Below are 15,742 nucleotides of genomic sequence, written 5' to 3'. Positions count from 1 at the left end.
AACAGCTGTTGCTGATCATCCAGTGGAGCAGAGATGTCTCCATGGTGATCTTCCTGTTTCAGCCAGAAAAGGGATCCCCATAGGGTTTAATGGCCTGGCATAGTTCTAGCATCCTTAATAAATAAAATACTGTATCACATAAGGGAAAATATGAAACCTCCTTTCAGAGAAAGGGTGACAGTAGTGATTTTTGTTATTTTATGTCAGTAGGAGGTAGACAGTGAGAAGAAATTCAAATTGGAGGTTATTAAAACACCTCTATTCTTTGAAGTGTCTCATTTTCTCAATTCTTCAATCATGTAAATGACCAATGAACAACCTTCCCGGGGGTATGCAATTGATTGCACATTACAGATGATGAGAAGGATGCTATGTTGAAGGAGACAAATAGTAAAATAAGCAAATTTTATGGAGAGGCATTTTCTCACTTAAAGTCCTGTTAGTTTGGGAACATTTAGAGGAGGGGGAAAGATGACAAACATGTGACAATTTAGAGAACATCTGTAGCTGGGTATGGGTGAGTGTAGGCCAGGGATTTAATGACTTAAAACATAATGAGAAAGATATTAAATCTTTTTCTCCCTCCCTCCCTTAACTATTATATGATCTATTTTCCAGATGAAGCAACAAAAGTGGTGCTGGTTTTGAGAAAGAAAAAGAGTAAAGGTAAAAGGCATGGTCATTGGAAGCCTTGGCAAAGGAACATGTCACTTGGGGGCAGAGAGGCACTTGGGGGCATACTGGCACATCTCAAAGACAGTTTCTCTAATTGCTACCTTGAAGATCACAGAAGCTTTACTCCAGAGAAGGGAACAGGAGACATTGCACTGAGGGTAGGAACAGGACAAGTCAAAGATGGCTGTGAAGAGCATTAGGCAGTGGGCACAGAAGGGGGAGCCCAGATTGAGAGTGCCAACAGCATAGAAACCCCAGAAATGCAGTAGCACCACAGTGAAATAAAAGTCACATCTATGGCTGATAAAAAAGAGGATGAAGGCTCCTTGGAAAGGCTTTAGACCTCAAGATAACAAAAGAGGGTTTGATGATGTACATGATCCATTCTAGTCAGAGCCTGTGGATCAAACAGAAGTGGTGCTTTTTCACCCTGGAGCTTTTGATTTAGCAGCTAGGGATGGGAATCAACAATCCAGATTTTTTTTAATTTTTTTATTTATTTATGATAGTCACACAGAGAGAGAGAGAGAGGCAGAGACATAGGCAGAGGGAGAAGCAGGCTCCATGCACCAGGAGCCTGACGTGGGATTCGATCCCGGGTCTCCAGGATCGCGCCCTGGGCCAAAGGCAGGCGCCAAACCACTGCACCACCCAGGGATCCCAACAATCCAGATTTTTAAGGTCTTTGGGAGATTCTTATGCTTGACCAGGCTTGGCAACCATTGTTTCTAGAAGAAAGTAATCGCTAAAATGACCTGAATTCTATCTAGAATATATTATCCCACTCTTTTGAAAAGAGTTATGTAATAGATAAGGAAGTTACAGATAATTCATTTTTTAAAAATCTATGATATTTTTAACTAAAAAATAAGTAAGTAAATAATACCTGTGCTGTTTGGGCATAAATTCCCCTCTCTTTTCAAAGCAAAGCATAACATTAAGACCCCCATAGTTTAACAAGTACCCACTAGGTCTCCTGCTGTTTGGTGATAAAACAGTCAAATATTCAGGTTGTTTTTGCTTGTTTGTTTCTTTTGGCTGTTAGTGGTGGGATCTCGTGTGTGTGTTTGTGTGTGTGTGTGTGTCTGTGTATCAATTGTTTACTTAAAAGGGGAAAGGACCAGTTTTGAACAATTAATCCTCTACCCCTTGAGTTCAGAAAGAATAGCAAAGATCATATGTGTTTATATAGATGGATTAAGCTCCAGACAAAAAATACAAGTAAAAAACATTGACAGGCTCATACACAATACCTAAGAGGTGGAATCACCCCTAATGCTCATCCATGTATGAATGGATAAACAAAATGTGGCATATACAATGGAATGGTATGCAGCCTTAAAAAGGAAGGAAATCCTGTCACATACTATACTATGGATGAACTTTGAGGAATTTATGCAAAATAAAATTAGTCACAAAAGATAAAAACTGTAATTTTATTTATATAAAGCATTTAAAGTAGCCAAATTAATAGAAACAGAAAGTAGAATGGTGGTTGCCAGGGGTTATGAGGAAGCGGAAAAGGGGTGTTAGTGTTTAATGGATACAAAGTTTCAGATATGCAAGAGGAGAACGTTCTGGAGGTTTTTTTTTCACAACTATGTGAATATACTTAACACTATGGAACTATACACTTAAAAATGGTTAAGTGATCAATGTTATGTTATGCACCCCCACCTTTTTAACCACAATTAAAAGAATAAAAACTACTGGCAGTCTCTCGCAACCCATCAAGCCATACTGGGCATGTGAGAATTCTGGCATACATTTACTCTGAGCTTCCAATAAGTTGTTTGAAAATAGTCTTCAGACATCCTGTAAGTTATTAACCTCTACAAACTTTTCTGTTCAGCCTTTTCCTTGTCATCCACAGTTTTTTCATGGCTCCCCTTTACAAATATTGAATGCACAATGGATTTATTTCTTTGCTTTTCTGTTCCGAATTTCATTGTGTTGTGATCGCTATGAAATAGGAAGTACCTGTGGGAAATGCAAATTTCTGGCTTTTCCCTACTTTAATCCCAGATAGGCTACTTCTAGCCTGTATGCAGCAAAGTAATATTTCTGTATTCTTGGCACTTACATCTCCTAGGTAATCATGGAACTCTCAGCCCCTCCCTGTTTATCCCCCTGCCAGCACTTATTCAAACTCATGTCCACTTCCATTTTCTTTGTAAGAAGTCTCTGTAATCCATCTCTTATTTAATCATGCCATTATACTTTTCAGAACTCTCTCTGATGTCTTCTGTCTTTTTGAACCTGAAGATCCCTGAACAATTTATTTGCTATTTCAGGAGTGGGAGTGGATTCTGGAAAAGTATTCCAAAATGCATTTCTGAGTGAGAGAATATTCTTTTGCATAAGGAAATGTTGGCAATTATATATAGTCCAGAGGACAGTGACCTTTTGGAGTGTGAGCATAAGAAAAGTTGTCACTCTCCATAATAACATTTTGAACTTTGGCTATTTGTTAAATGAGAAAATGCACAATGACAAAAAAAACCCTATAAATTCAATAACAACTGTCGTCTCAATCACATCTCAATATATTTGAAGAACAGGCGTATACATATGCAAGAGATGTATTGTTCATTCACAGTCTCCAGACAACAATTACTGTGCATAGAACTCTAGGCAACTTCCTTAACACCATCCTGCCCACCATCCTCCAAAAGCTCTGAGATCTGAAGTTTAGAAGAGCTGCTGTGTAGACTCATTCCAGGTAAATTCACTTGAGCAACTCCAGAGAGTTATGTAACTTATCCTAAACCCCTCTAACCAAGGAGACTGCACAGGCTTGCACGTCTCATTCCACAAGCTTCTGTGGCAGCCCTTCATAACTCCTCTGTTTTAGGCTCTCTGCCAGCCTCAAACATATGTGTCAGCCAAAGGCAGTGACTTGTGGCAGGTCTTCATTTTTCCAGGTCTGCTGTTTCTCCCCAGCTAATATATGCAGGCAATTCAGGGGACGGCCTGAGTGTCCCACCCTCGTGTAGCAGAGGGAACAGCTGGATTTAAAGACTAAGATATGGATTTAGGGGCACTTGGTCTCATATTGAATGCTATTAATTATCTCTTCACATGTTAATCTTGGACAAGTTGGTTAAACTGCCTGAGTTTCTATAACTTTCTTGGGTAAATGGAAGCAAAAGCAGTTGACAGGCTACTGGGAGCTTAGCTAATTAAAATAATGGCTCTAGATTTATGTTTTCTCAAGGCTTCAAAGCTGATGGATAGCTGCCCTTCTCTTTAAAATCATTAATGAAGGTTTTTTTCATTAATGAAGTTATTAAAGAAATTATGCTCAGTGCTGAGCCCTTGGATAGCTTATACTCAGACTAGAACCAAAGTGTGTAGCTATGCTAAGACTATGCTTACAGTCTTTGAGGAACTTTAGAATTCACAGTGATTTTCTTTATTTAAGTATTTTGATTTAAAAAGTATTATATTACGGTGTGTGTGTGTGTGTATGTGTGTGTGTGTGTGTGTGTGTGAAGGAAAATGTAGCAAATAGTACCAGATTATGAAAATAGCCCTGGAGAATGCTTATTGCAGCATTATTTACAATAGCCAAATTATGGAAGCAGCTCAAGTGTCTATTGAAAAATGAATGGATAAAGAAGAGGTGATATACATATGTATATATATATTTATACACATGCCTCCACACACACAATGGAGTATTATTCAGCCATTAAAAAGAATGAAAATTTGCCATTTGCAACTACATAGATGGAGCTAGACTATAATGCTAAATAAGTCAGTCAGAGAAAGACAAATGCCATATGATTTGATATGTGGAATTTAAGAAACAAAACAAGTGAGCAAAAGAAAAAGAGAGAGGGAGAGAAAGAGAGAGAGAAAAATGAAGGGACAGACTCAACTATAGAGAACAAACTGATAGTTCCCAGAGGGGAGGTGAAGGGATGGAGGAAAGAGGTGATGGGGATTAAGAGAACATTTATCATGATGAACATTGAGTAAGGTATTAATTGCTAAATCACTATATTGTACACCTGAAACTAATATAACACTGTATGTTAACTATACCGGAATTAAAATTTAAAAAGTAATAAAATTTTTTTAAAAAGAAAATAATACTGGACAGAAATTAGATGTTATCTACTACTGGCTGATTTTATGATGTTAGGTGACACTCTTAGCTTGTCCGAGCTTTAGTTTCTGCAGCTATCAAATAAAGTGATGGAGTAGCTAGTCACAGACGGCCCCTGTAGCTCTGCTTTTTCAGATTCTGTGTGTAGATCATATTGTCATCAATTGAGATTAATGGCATTATTTTAGAAAACGCGTGTTAAAAATATAGTTGTGGTAGAAACTATACAATCATCTTAGGCAGTAACTCTCTAAACAGATGTTTTAGACTGAGCATCTAGAAACTAATGATTTGTAAGATAACAAATACTGGAGGTGCCCAAAGGTGGCTCAATCAGTTGAGCATCTGACTCCTGGTTTCAGCTCAGGTCATGATCTCAGGGTCGTGAGATTGAGCCCCATGTTCGGCTCTGTGCTGGATGTGGAGCCTGTTTAAGATTCTCTGACCCTCCGGACCTACTCGTATTCTCCTTCTCTCTCAAATGAATAAAGTAAATCTTTAAATTTTTTGTTTTAAAAATAAATAAATAAATAAATAAATAAATAAATAAATACTGGAAATTTTTAAAAATCTGAACCACAATCTTGGTGTATAACATCATTTCCTTGGTCCACCTAAAAGCACTAGGGAAACATGGAGAAATGTCTGATTTCAGGGCGGAGAACAGGGAAGGTACAAGATGTGCCTGGGACATCTTGCCATGTCAGAAAGCAATGAATTGCTCAAAATATAAGCTGGTGGGTGGGGTGGGGGAGTTACTGTCATAAAGACACAGGTGTTAGCTTGAAGGAGCTCCCATTGGCCAAATCTGGGATGATTTGAACCTCAAGATAATTAATAATTATAAACTATTGTGGGGAAATTGGAAAATCATGAGGTCATATCAATAATAAAGAACTAGGGAGGAAGCAAAGCTCTTGCCAACAGTTGAATGCTGCATGCTGACTGGTAAATGTGGAGGAGGCGCTGGAGTTCAAAAGTCAGTAATATGTAAGCATCACAATAAAGACTGGATAAAAGGAAAATCAGTGGATATTATATCTAGGTGGAAATTTTGGTGAGGAGCAGGATATTTGCATGGAATTAAATTGTCTTCCTACAGACTGCTTATTAGTTGCAAGGGGAGAATAGTAATTATACAGTAATGAGATTGGACAACCATTTGGCCAGGTGATCAACATTTACATCACTAATCATGGAAAAATCATTGTCTACCTTCCATACGATGCCCCCAAGGAAATCACGATGCTTATGTAGTATTCCAGCCTAGAATTCATAGCCTGAAGATAATCATTAATCAGGCAAACCCCCAGAAAAGGAACATTGAACATGTCAGTGTCAAAAAAAAAAATGAAGAAGCCTTGTGGAACGTTCCAGATAAAGGAGGTTAAAGAAACATGACAACTAAATGCAATACCTGATCTTAGACTAAATTCTATACTAGATGGAGGGAGATGCTATAAAGGATGTTGTTAGATAAACTGGAAAAAGTTCAGTGTGGTTATATGGATGGTAGATTAGATAAAAGTAGTACATCTGATATATCAGTGTAAGTTTATGAAGTTGATAATTCCCTATCGAAGCATGCACTGACATATTTAGGGCTAAAGAAACATGATATATGTAACTGATCTTCAAGTGGCTCAGGAAAAGAGGGGACAAGGTGGCGAGAGAGAGAGAGAGAGAGGTAAATGATTAAGCAAATAAGGTAAAATGTCAATAGGAATGAAGCCAAGTAAAGGTTGTTATACACATACACTTTACACTATCTTCTTTTTAAAGATTTTATTTACTTTTTTGACAGAGAGGGAGAGAGCGAGAGAGCACAAGCAGGAGGAGCAGAAGGCAGAGGCAGAGGGAGAAGCAGACTCCCTGCTGACCAGGGAGCCTGATGTGGGACTCGATGCAGGACTCAATCCCAGGACCCTGAGATCAAACCTGAGCTGAAGGCACACTGTAACCAAGTGAGCCACCCAGGTGCCCCACTTTACACTATATTTTTCAACATTTATGTATGCTTAAAATTATTGCCAAATAAGGTTAAAAAACAACTTTAAATAGTCAAAGATTTCTTGGATACAATCCCCAAAACATACCCCATAAAAATATTGGGAAATTGGACTTCACCAAACATAAAAACTTCTGCTTTGGAAAGACAATGTGAAGAGAATGAAAAGGCAAGCCATAGACTAGGAGAAAATCTTTGCAAACCATATGAAGGACTTGTAGTCAAATGAAAGACTCAAATCCAGAATCCAGAATGATTTGCAAGGTAATGCATATCGAAAAATTTTTAAAAAGCTGAGCCTAGATCTTGTTTTCTAACACTTAAAGGAATGAAGGTAAGGCAGAGAATGGCAGGAAACACAGAATAAGAGGAATATGGAAAAGAAGACTCAGAACAAAATAGTGAAACCAAAGACCCAATAAAAATGGCAAAATCTTTGAACAGTTAGTTCACCAGAGAAAATATACACATAGCAAATAAACACATGAAAATATGACCAATCTCACTGGTTGTGAGGCAAATGCAAATGCAAATCACCCTAAGTGCCATATCAACTGTTGGTGAGGATGTGAGAGAACTGGAACTCTTACATACGCTGGTGGAATTTTAAATGTGCCACCACTTTGGAAGATGTTTTGACATTTAAAAAAAATATTCATAGAAGACATACAGAGAGAGGCAGAGACATAGGCAGAGGGAGAAAGAGGCTCCCCACGGGGAGCTCAATGCAGAACTTGATCCCAGGACCTTGGCATCACAGCCTAAGCTGAAGCCAGATGCTCAACCACTGAGCCACCGAGATGCCCCTGTTTTGCATTTATTAAAAAGTCAAACTCAAACTTATCATAGAATTCCATCCACTCTACTCTTAGATAGTTCCCTCAAGATAAGTGAAAGCATATTTCCACATAAAGACCTGTATGGGAATTTTCATAGCAGCTCCATTTATACAGCCAAGATGGGGAAACTATTCAAATGGCCACCAGTGGATTAAAGTGTGGTAGCCAAACTCTCAGCAGTGAAAAGGAATAAGGTGGTGATGTAGGCACCAAGTTAGATAATTCCAAAATAATTATGCTGAGTGAAAGAAGCCAGACAAATGCAAGTACTTACTGCATGATTCCATTCCTAGAAAATTCTCAAAAATACAAACTAATTGATGAAGACAGAAAGCAGAGGAGTAATTGCCTAGAACAGGAGGGGAAGGGATGGGCAGGCGGGAGGGATTAGAAAGGCACACGGAGAAACTTGGGGCAGTGACTAATAGGGAATATTATCTCGATTGTGTTGATGGTTTCATGGGCATGTACACATGCTAAAGCTTATCAAAATGCACGCTTTAATTAGGAACGGTTTCTTGTGTGTCAATTGTGTCTCAGTAAAGTTGTCTGGTAAAAAGCGGCTGGTAGAGTGGCTGGTACACAGCCTGCATTCACTATATGCAGGTTCTCATCTCTTTCTTAAAACAAATCTTATTTTATTTTTATAATATTAATGTATTATTTTATCTTCTTTTAAATTTTTATTTAAATTCAATTTGCCAATAGGAACTCCTACCCCCTGCTCTCAACTCTGTAGTTAATAGTGCCAAATAACACCAGTTTTCATTATAGTAGGGTTTTTTCCAGAAATTTAAAGACAAAAATTAAAACAAAACACATACACAAAAGCTGAACATCAGTAAATTCTGTACACAAAAAGAAGTGACCACTAACCATTTTTTTTAAGATTTTCAGATAGGTAGATTGAGAAGAGATACAGATTCCTTCTCCTGTTCCACCTTGTCTCTTCTTATCTCCTCCCTCCTAGTCCTTCTACTAGGCTTTGCAAAGATTCAATAGAAACAATGATCACAACCTTGGTATAAGACCTTCCAGGTCGATTAAAGAGCAAACACAAATACAAAACATTCAGATTCCATCTCAAAGACTTGGAACTCAAAAATTCATGGGAATATAGGCAGCAATATGTCTATTAACAACAACAGTGCATTGCAAAGGGGCTGTTCCTTATTGCTTCTTCACAAAGATGGAGATTCAAGGAGGCAGCAAATGATTCTCTCATTGAGGTATGTATTCTTACACACTCATTTGAAGTCCCATTCTCAGTTGAAGAAGGAAATGAGGTTGGGTAGGATGGCTTTGGGTTAGGAGATCAGAGAGGAGTTCCCCTTTGAGTTTTGATTTGAAAATTTGATTTCAAATACAGACATTTATGATGCTTACGTTAAATTTTAGGCTAAACAAAATATTTTTTCTCTGCAAATATTGACTCTCTTCTTCTTTTTTTTTATTATTGACTCTCTTCTGAGTAGAAATTGACATTAGAACTGAGGAAGAGCTCCTGCTGGCACAGATTCATCAAATATCACTGAGAGAATCCAAAGATGGATTACCGTCAACATTTCTTCTAACCCCTTAGATGGGTCCACAAAGGTGTCATAGTAACGTGTATTGTTAATGAGCAGAAGAATAAAGGTAGAGGACTGAAAGATAAATTAATGAGCAAAAACTGCAAGACAAATATTAAATCCAAGCTTCCGCTTAATTCCACCCAACCAGTGGGTCAAGTTTCTATAGGCAGAATTGTGTGGGTCCATTGTGAAGATATTCACTAGAAACTGTGGTTTGAAATATTTCTGTGTGTTCAAGTAATTCCAAAAGCCTGAAAGACAAAATAGAAAGGATAAGCTCTTCTAACAGAGACAAGTCTTAAAATTTTCATGTAGTCCAGATTAGTAACCAATTTCTCTCAAAATTCCTGTAACTCTTCGGATATTGAGTGGAATTCGCAGGGACTATTATAACAGCATGATATCAGAGGGCCTTAAATGAGTACACAGTAGACTCATGGAAAGACTAGAGTAAGCTGGCAATTTCAGGAATGGCACCCTAAGAAGGACAAAGTAGGCATTTACCAGATTTTCATGTTTTGCAAGCAGGCAAGATTGTTTCTCTGTGTAAATAGGAACACCTCGAGTTTGGATTAATCGTGGTAGGGCTTGGAATCTGTCCTGAGTTTAAGACCAACGTGAGTTTAAGGAGGCTGTTACTTAGCTTTCAAAGTTAGGGAAACCAGGGTAGAATTAATGCAATATTAGGGACTGAAGAAATAGTCTAATATTTACCAATGGATCTTGTATCTTACAATTCACGTTCATATTTTTATATTTATCTTCTAAAGGTAATAGCCATCTTGTTATTTTTTGTTGGTTTTTTGGAAAACAAAGAAAAGAGAAGGAGCAACATTTGATTACATTACATCTTTTTAATTTGCTTTTCAATCCTGTAATCCTGGGGAGAGCTGAACATATGCTCTGCTGACAGGTGGCACTAATAGGGCAATGACCTAAATGGCAAATGTGGTACCAAGGAGATGCTTACCTGTCTCTGGACTATTGGGTGTTCCATAAACATCATCCAACCTGGCGAAGTCTTACCAGAATGAAGATTTGCAATTCGTGGAATCCAGGCTTGAAAAATGCCGACTTAATCTTCAATGTAATTACGGGGCCTTTTAGTTCATCACTGTATCACGTTTCTCCATGAGTATCCAACTGGAAAAGAAAACAAAACAAAACAAAAAAAAGCAAATAAAGAAATACAAATAGAAAAAAAAAGGTGAGGGGTGGCTAATAAGTTAACTAGGCAATTTCTTTTCACCCTAACAAGGCTTTGGAGGCCTGGCTAGGAAATTTAAAACACCTCCAAGATTCCAAAAGAAACAGCCAGCACATTCTTTTTCACACATGCAAATCCTTACAGATCCTGTGAGAAAATAAAGCCTTCTTTTTAAACTCAATATTGGAATTTGAAAATAAAGGCAGAAATGTGATCTCATAATGCAGAAAAAGAGAGTTTAGGTTTACTAGATATTTTTAAACTGCCAAAATGCTCATCAACTTTTCAAAGGCCAGTATCCACCACAAGACACTCCAAGAATCCTCCCACCATCATCCCCAGTGGGTGTCCATCCCCATCTTTCTTGCCTCATGCCTTTCTTACCACGCAAATATCCATCTTCTGTCTTTCTCACCCAATCCTTGTTCTAGTACCATCTTCTCTGTTTCCTCCTTCCTCCTTTTCCCACCTTCCATTAAATGGCTATTACCTAGAATGAGGTTTAGAAAAAAGGTCATAGGCAAGCATCATTCAACCTTTTCATTTTAAACACCAGATGAAGAGAAAATGCCACATTTGTTTCCCTTGGGGAAGAAAAAGATTACTTTTTATTTATGGGACTTTGAATTTTTTTTTCTCCTGTAGGTCAAGGGTAACAAGAACAAGTTCTCCACCCTTGATTTATGAAGCCAATGTTGGGCACTGACGAGGATAGCAGGATGAGGGAACAGCAGGAATCCAGGAAAACTTTTCCATTCCCTGTTGTGAGGGTTGTTTATTGAACCCCTGCCTTCAACACACTTCCTGAGCCATGGAAGGAACATGCTCTTGCAATTGCTCTGCTGCCGTTGCCATGGATCACAGTCACTACTTCTCTTGGTGGGAGGGACTTGGCCCCTCTTGACTGCTTAATGCTTTGGAGATGTAGCAAGATGGAACCTTTATATGTAAAAAAAAAAAAAAAAAAAAAAAAAAGCAAGCCAGCCAGCCAGGTGGGACTGGCCGTGACATTTCCTATCCAGCAGCATCTGGGAGAGTTGCTAACACTCCTGTTGTTTTCTTGGTCTCTCCACCTAATCTTCTGGCTCCCCCACATCCTGTTGCTGTGTTGCCAACAATTCCACAGGCCCCAGGACACTGAAATTTACTGAAACACCATCCTCTGTGTACTTGTTTGGGTTTTGAAGGAAATGTCACAGGGGGCTTTGTAATCAGGAGATGCTTGGGTGATACTGAACATGTTAAAAAAACAAAATTCTGTATTTATGTATTTCTTTCTACAGGTGCCTGTCCTGATGCTCCCCCTGGCACTTGGGCTTCCTTTCTCTATAGGCCTTATCCTAGACGCTGACTCTCTACTTTAATTTAAATGCATATTCTTAGGTTTAGTTTATACTTGCTTAACTTAGAATGATAACCAGCACCCCATATTGCCCTTTTAACACTTTGCCATTATATGCTGTGAACAAAAGAAAGAGCATTATTATCAGTGGAAACCTCAAGTTTTAATAATCAGAGAATCTTGAAGTTATATGAAACCTTATTATGGTTGCTGGGCAATGTGTTTTTGAGATCTCAGAGCAACAACCACAGGATGGCCAATAACCTGTATGATATGGCCATGGGATGAAAAATGCCTTGGTTGTTTCTCCTGGGTTTTTCATCCTCAACTCTGATTTTGGGGGGTATCCCCTCAGTTTGTACCGTGACCTCTCCCAGCAACCTGATGTGGACCTTGGTTCCCTTTCCAACCCATGCTCTCAGACCACGGATTGCACCTATATCCTGCTCATTCCTTCCCAGTACAGAGTCCTCTGCTCCTGATTTTGAGGCTGCTAGAGGGGCCCTGGGGTCTCAGGCCCTGGTACCACCATTTGAAATGCATGCATCCTGAGAGACCACTAACTCTGGGAAACGAACAGGAAGTAGTGGAAGGGGAATTGAGTGGGGGGATAGGGTGACTCAGTGACAAGCACTGAGGGGCGCACTTGATGGGATGACCACTGAATGTTAAACTATATGTTGGCAAATCAAACTCCAATAAAAAATATACAAAAAAATGCATGCATCCTAGGCCCCACCTCAAGACATGATTTCATAGTGTGGGTGGGTCTCAGAAACTGGCATCCTTCAGGTGATCCTGATAAAGCCAGACCTCACTTTGAGAAACCAGTCTGTTGACACTGCACTCTCATTTCTCTCCTCCTCCTCAGTCTTCTCTCTGACGTTTCCTTTTTTTAATCCACTTTAAAACTAACAATTCCTCAAGAAAATATAATCTCTATGGTGGGCCTAGAAGTCTGCCTTTTAAAACAACCCCTCAGAGACGCCTGGGTGGTTCAGCAGTTGAGCATCTGCCTTTGGCTCAGGGTGTGATCCTGAGATCCTGGATCCAGTCCCCCATGGGGCTCCCTATGGGGAGCCTGCTTCTCCCTCTACCTATGTCTCTGCCTCTTTCTCTCTCGCTGTCTCTCATGAATAAATAAATAAATCTGTAAAATTAAAACAACCCCTCAGTTAATTCTGATGCATGTTTTTTACAGACCCCATCTTTAGAAAGATTAAGTTAAAATGTCTTATACGCAGGGGAAGGGTGTGATTATATTTGGGTTCTGGAAAAATCACCCTGGTAGCAGTAGCGATAGTATAATATGGAACTGAAGTCTGGGTTTTGTCACTTCTGGCTGTATGTCCTTTCTCTTTCACTGTCTTTCTCCTGTCCTCCCCTTCCTAGAGGAAGGAATTCTGAGATGCTTTGCCCACAGACTTTCTCTTGTCCGTGGATGAAGTAGCCAACTTCATGCCTTCAAATATTATTGGCATGAGGATGATTCCAAAATCTCTCCTGCTATCCTTTGTGCCATGCTATAGGCCCTCATTTCTGGATGCCCACCAGTACCTCAAATGCAGAACATCCACAAATTAATACAGCATCTTGTCCCCAGAAGACCTCCATCATCCTGTTTGCTCTTGCTTTGAATAGCACTGCCCTTCCAGTTACCCCTCACCCTCCCTTGTCCTTCACATTCAAATCTTCTCAATTCTACCTTCTCAAAAATCCCTGGTTTTGATTCCTTTCTCTCTAGTTGCCATTTTGATGTGCTAGTTCATTTCCGTGTTTCAAACACTTCATGACTACTGATTTTCTTCATCCACCATACTTGCTAGGCAGGCATTCAAGACCTTCCTTGATTTGGCTTCAATCTACTTTTCCAACTCCATCCTATTACTCTGCTTTAGTACTCTAGTGACAACCCAATGTGATTACTCCTCCTTCTCCCACACAAACTTTGCCCCATCCCTAGGAGATACTTTTTTTATACATTTCTCTTGGATTATCCTTCCCTCCATTTCCAAGTCATCCTTCCACAGCCAGCCCCATAGACATCCAACGAAAACTTCTCCATTCAGGGCACTTGATCAATCCCTATTCTCTACTATTTAACACTTTCAACCATAAGTTGTCAACAAATTTTTAAAAGACTTTATTAATTCACGAGAGACACACAAAGAGAGGCAGAGACATAGGCAGAGGGAGAAGCAGGCTCCCTCCAGGGAGCCTGATGCAGGACTCAATCCCAGGACCCCGGAATCATGACCTGAGCCAAAGGAGATGCTCAACCACTGAGCCACCCGGGTATCCAAGTTGTCAATAATTTATATACATGGCTTATATACCATAGAATACTTTGAGTTCCCTAAAGATAATAATTGTGTTTGGAAAAAAATAATAATTGTGTTTGATTTTTCTTCTCTTTTTATTGTGGTAAAATATTCATACATGAAGATTACCATGTTAACCATTTTTAAGTGTACGATTCAGTGGCATTCAGTACATTCACACAGTTGTGCAACCACCATCCATCTCCAGAATTTTGTCATCAACTCAGGCTGAAACTCTGTACTCATTAAACACTAATTGCCCATTTCCTCCTCCTTCTAGCCCCTGGAAATCACCATTCTACTCCGTCTATGAATTTGACTATTCTAAGCACTCATATAAGTGGAACTATGCAATAATTATCTTTTTGTGTCTGAATTATTTCACTTACAATAATATCTATGAGGTTTATCCATATTGTAGCATGTGTCAGAATATCATTTCTTTTTTAAGGCTAAATAATATCCCACTGTATGTATGTATATATATAATATATAATATATGGAATATATATACATACACATATCACATTTTGTTTATTCATTTATCTGTCAATGGGATGTGTCTGAATTTTTTACTCTTATGCTCTCAGTACTTACACCAATGCCTGTGCCCAAGTTTGTAAATTAGATGACCAATCCTTGTTATTCCTTTCTCTAGGCCTTAATTTATCTATGAAATGAAGAGCATGGATTACAATACCTTTAAGGGACCTTCAGTCTCTGACATTTAGTAAAAAGATGTTTTGACTAGGAAGGCATTGGGACCCTAATCCTTTTGGAGAGTGGAATTATGAGATAACTTTTTGCCCCATATTTATTTAGAATAGAAATTTATTTAAAGGGGTGCCTCGGTGGCTCAATTGGTTAAGCATTTGCCTTCGGCTCATGTCACGATCTCAGGGTGCTGGGATTGAGTCCTGTATAGGGCTCTCTGTTCAGCAGGGAGTCTGCTTCTGCCTCTCCCTCTGCCCCTCTCCCTCACTTGTGCTCTCTTAAATCAATCAATCAATCAATCAATCAATCAATCAATCAAAAAAAGAAATTCATTTAAGTAGAAAATGAATTTACTGGAATGATATAAAGTAGCTCGTAGTATCATTGGAGAACTAAGCTTTCAAAAAAAAGAACTACTAAGCAGCTTCAGGGGTAGGAATTAGGAACTACTGGATAGTCTTGTCAGAGTAAGCACACAGAAATAACTGAGTTTCAGCCATTTGCCTATCATTAGGCATTTCTTCTCAAGATTAGTATTCTTGGGACAGTCCAATTGGCTCATCTTGGGTTACATGCCCATCTATTGGGCAGAGTACACCAGGGTAGCAGATCACAGGGAAGAGATAATTCTTCATAAAAAAATCAGGACCCTGGGTAGCCAAAACCCAACAACACCTTTTAATCACAGGGGCTGAAGAGCCTACTAACAGAAAATAACTGAACCAGTGTCCACCTGCTGGGTTATTTGAAAGACCAGAATGACCCTAATTGAGGCCACATTGCAGGGAGAAATAAAACAGATTCCCAGAGAGATCCTAGCATGAAAAAATAATGAATCTCTAATGATGAGCAGGTCCCCAAAAGATGCCTGCTTCTCTAAGAAGAGGAGCGATTAAGGATATTACCCTGCCAGGATCTGCGTGCCCTTGGGGAGTGAAACTTTGCTGT

The 15,742-nt window shown here is 39.0% G+C and overlaps 1 long non-coding RNA gene across 1 annotated transcript; it reads right to left on the bottom strand.

The window, feature by feature from the left end:
• Positions 1–6,609: 6,609 nt before the first annotated feature.
• On the bottom strand, positions 6,610–11,320 carry LOC140627407 (uncharacterized). The gene is made up of 4 exons (XR_012026172.1): positions 11,023–11,320; positions 10,802–10,907; positions 10,181–10,353; positions 6,610–9,461 (listed from the first exon to the last, which is right to left on the bottom strand). It is a non-coding gene; the product is annotated as an uncharacterized lncRNA (long non-coding RNA).
• Between the last annotated feature and the right edge of the window lie 4,422 nt (positions 11,321–15,742).

The sequence above is a fragment of the Canis lupus genome, chromosome X (assembly GCF_048164855.1).
Source record: "Canis lupus baileyi chromosome X, mCanLup2.hap1, whole genome shotgun sequence".
NCBI classification, from domain to species: Eukaryota; Metazoa; Chordata; class Mammalia; order Carnivora; family Canidae; genus Canis; species Canis lupus.
The sequence above is the reverse complement of the archived record's forward strand: the minus strand, read 5'-3'. Positions and strand labels throughout refer to the sequence as shown.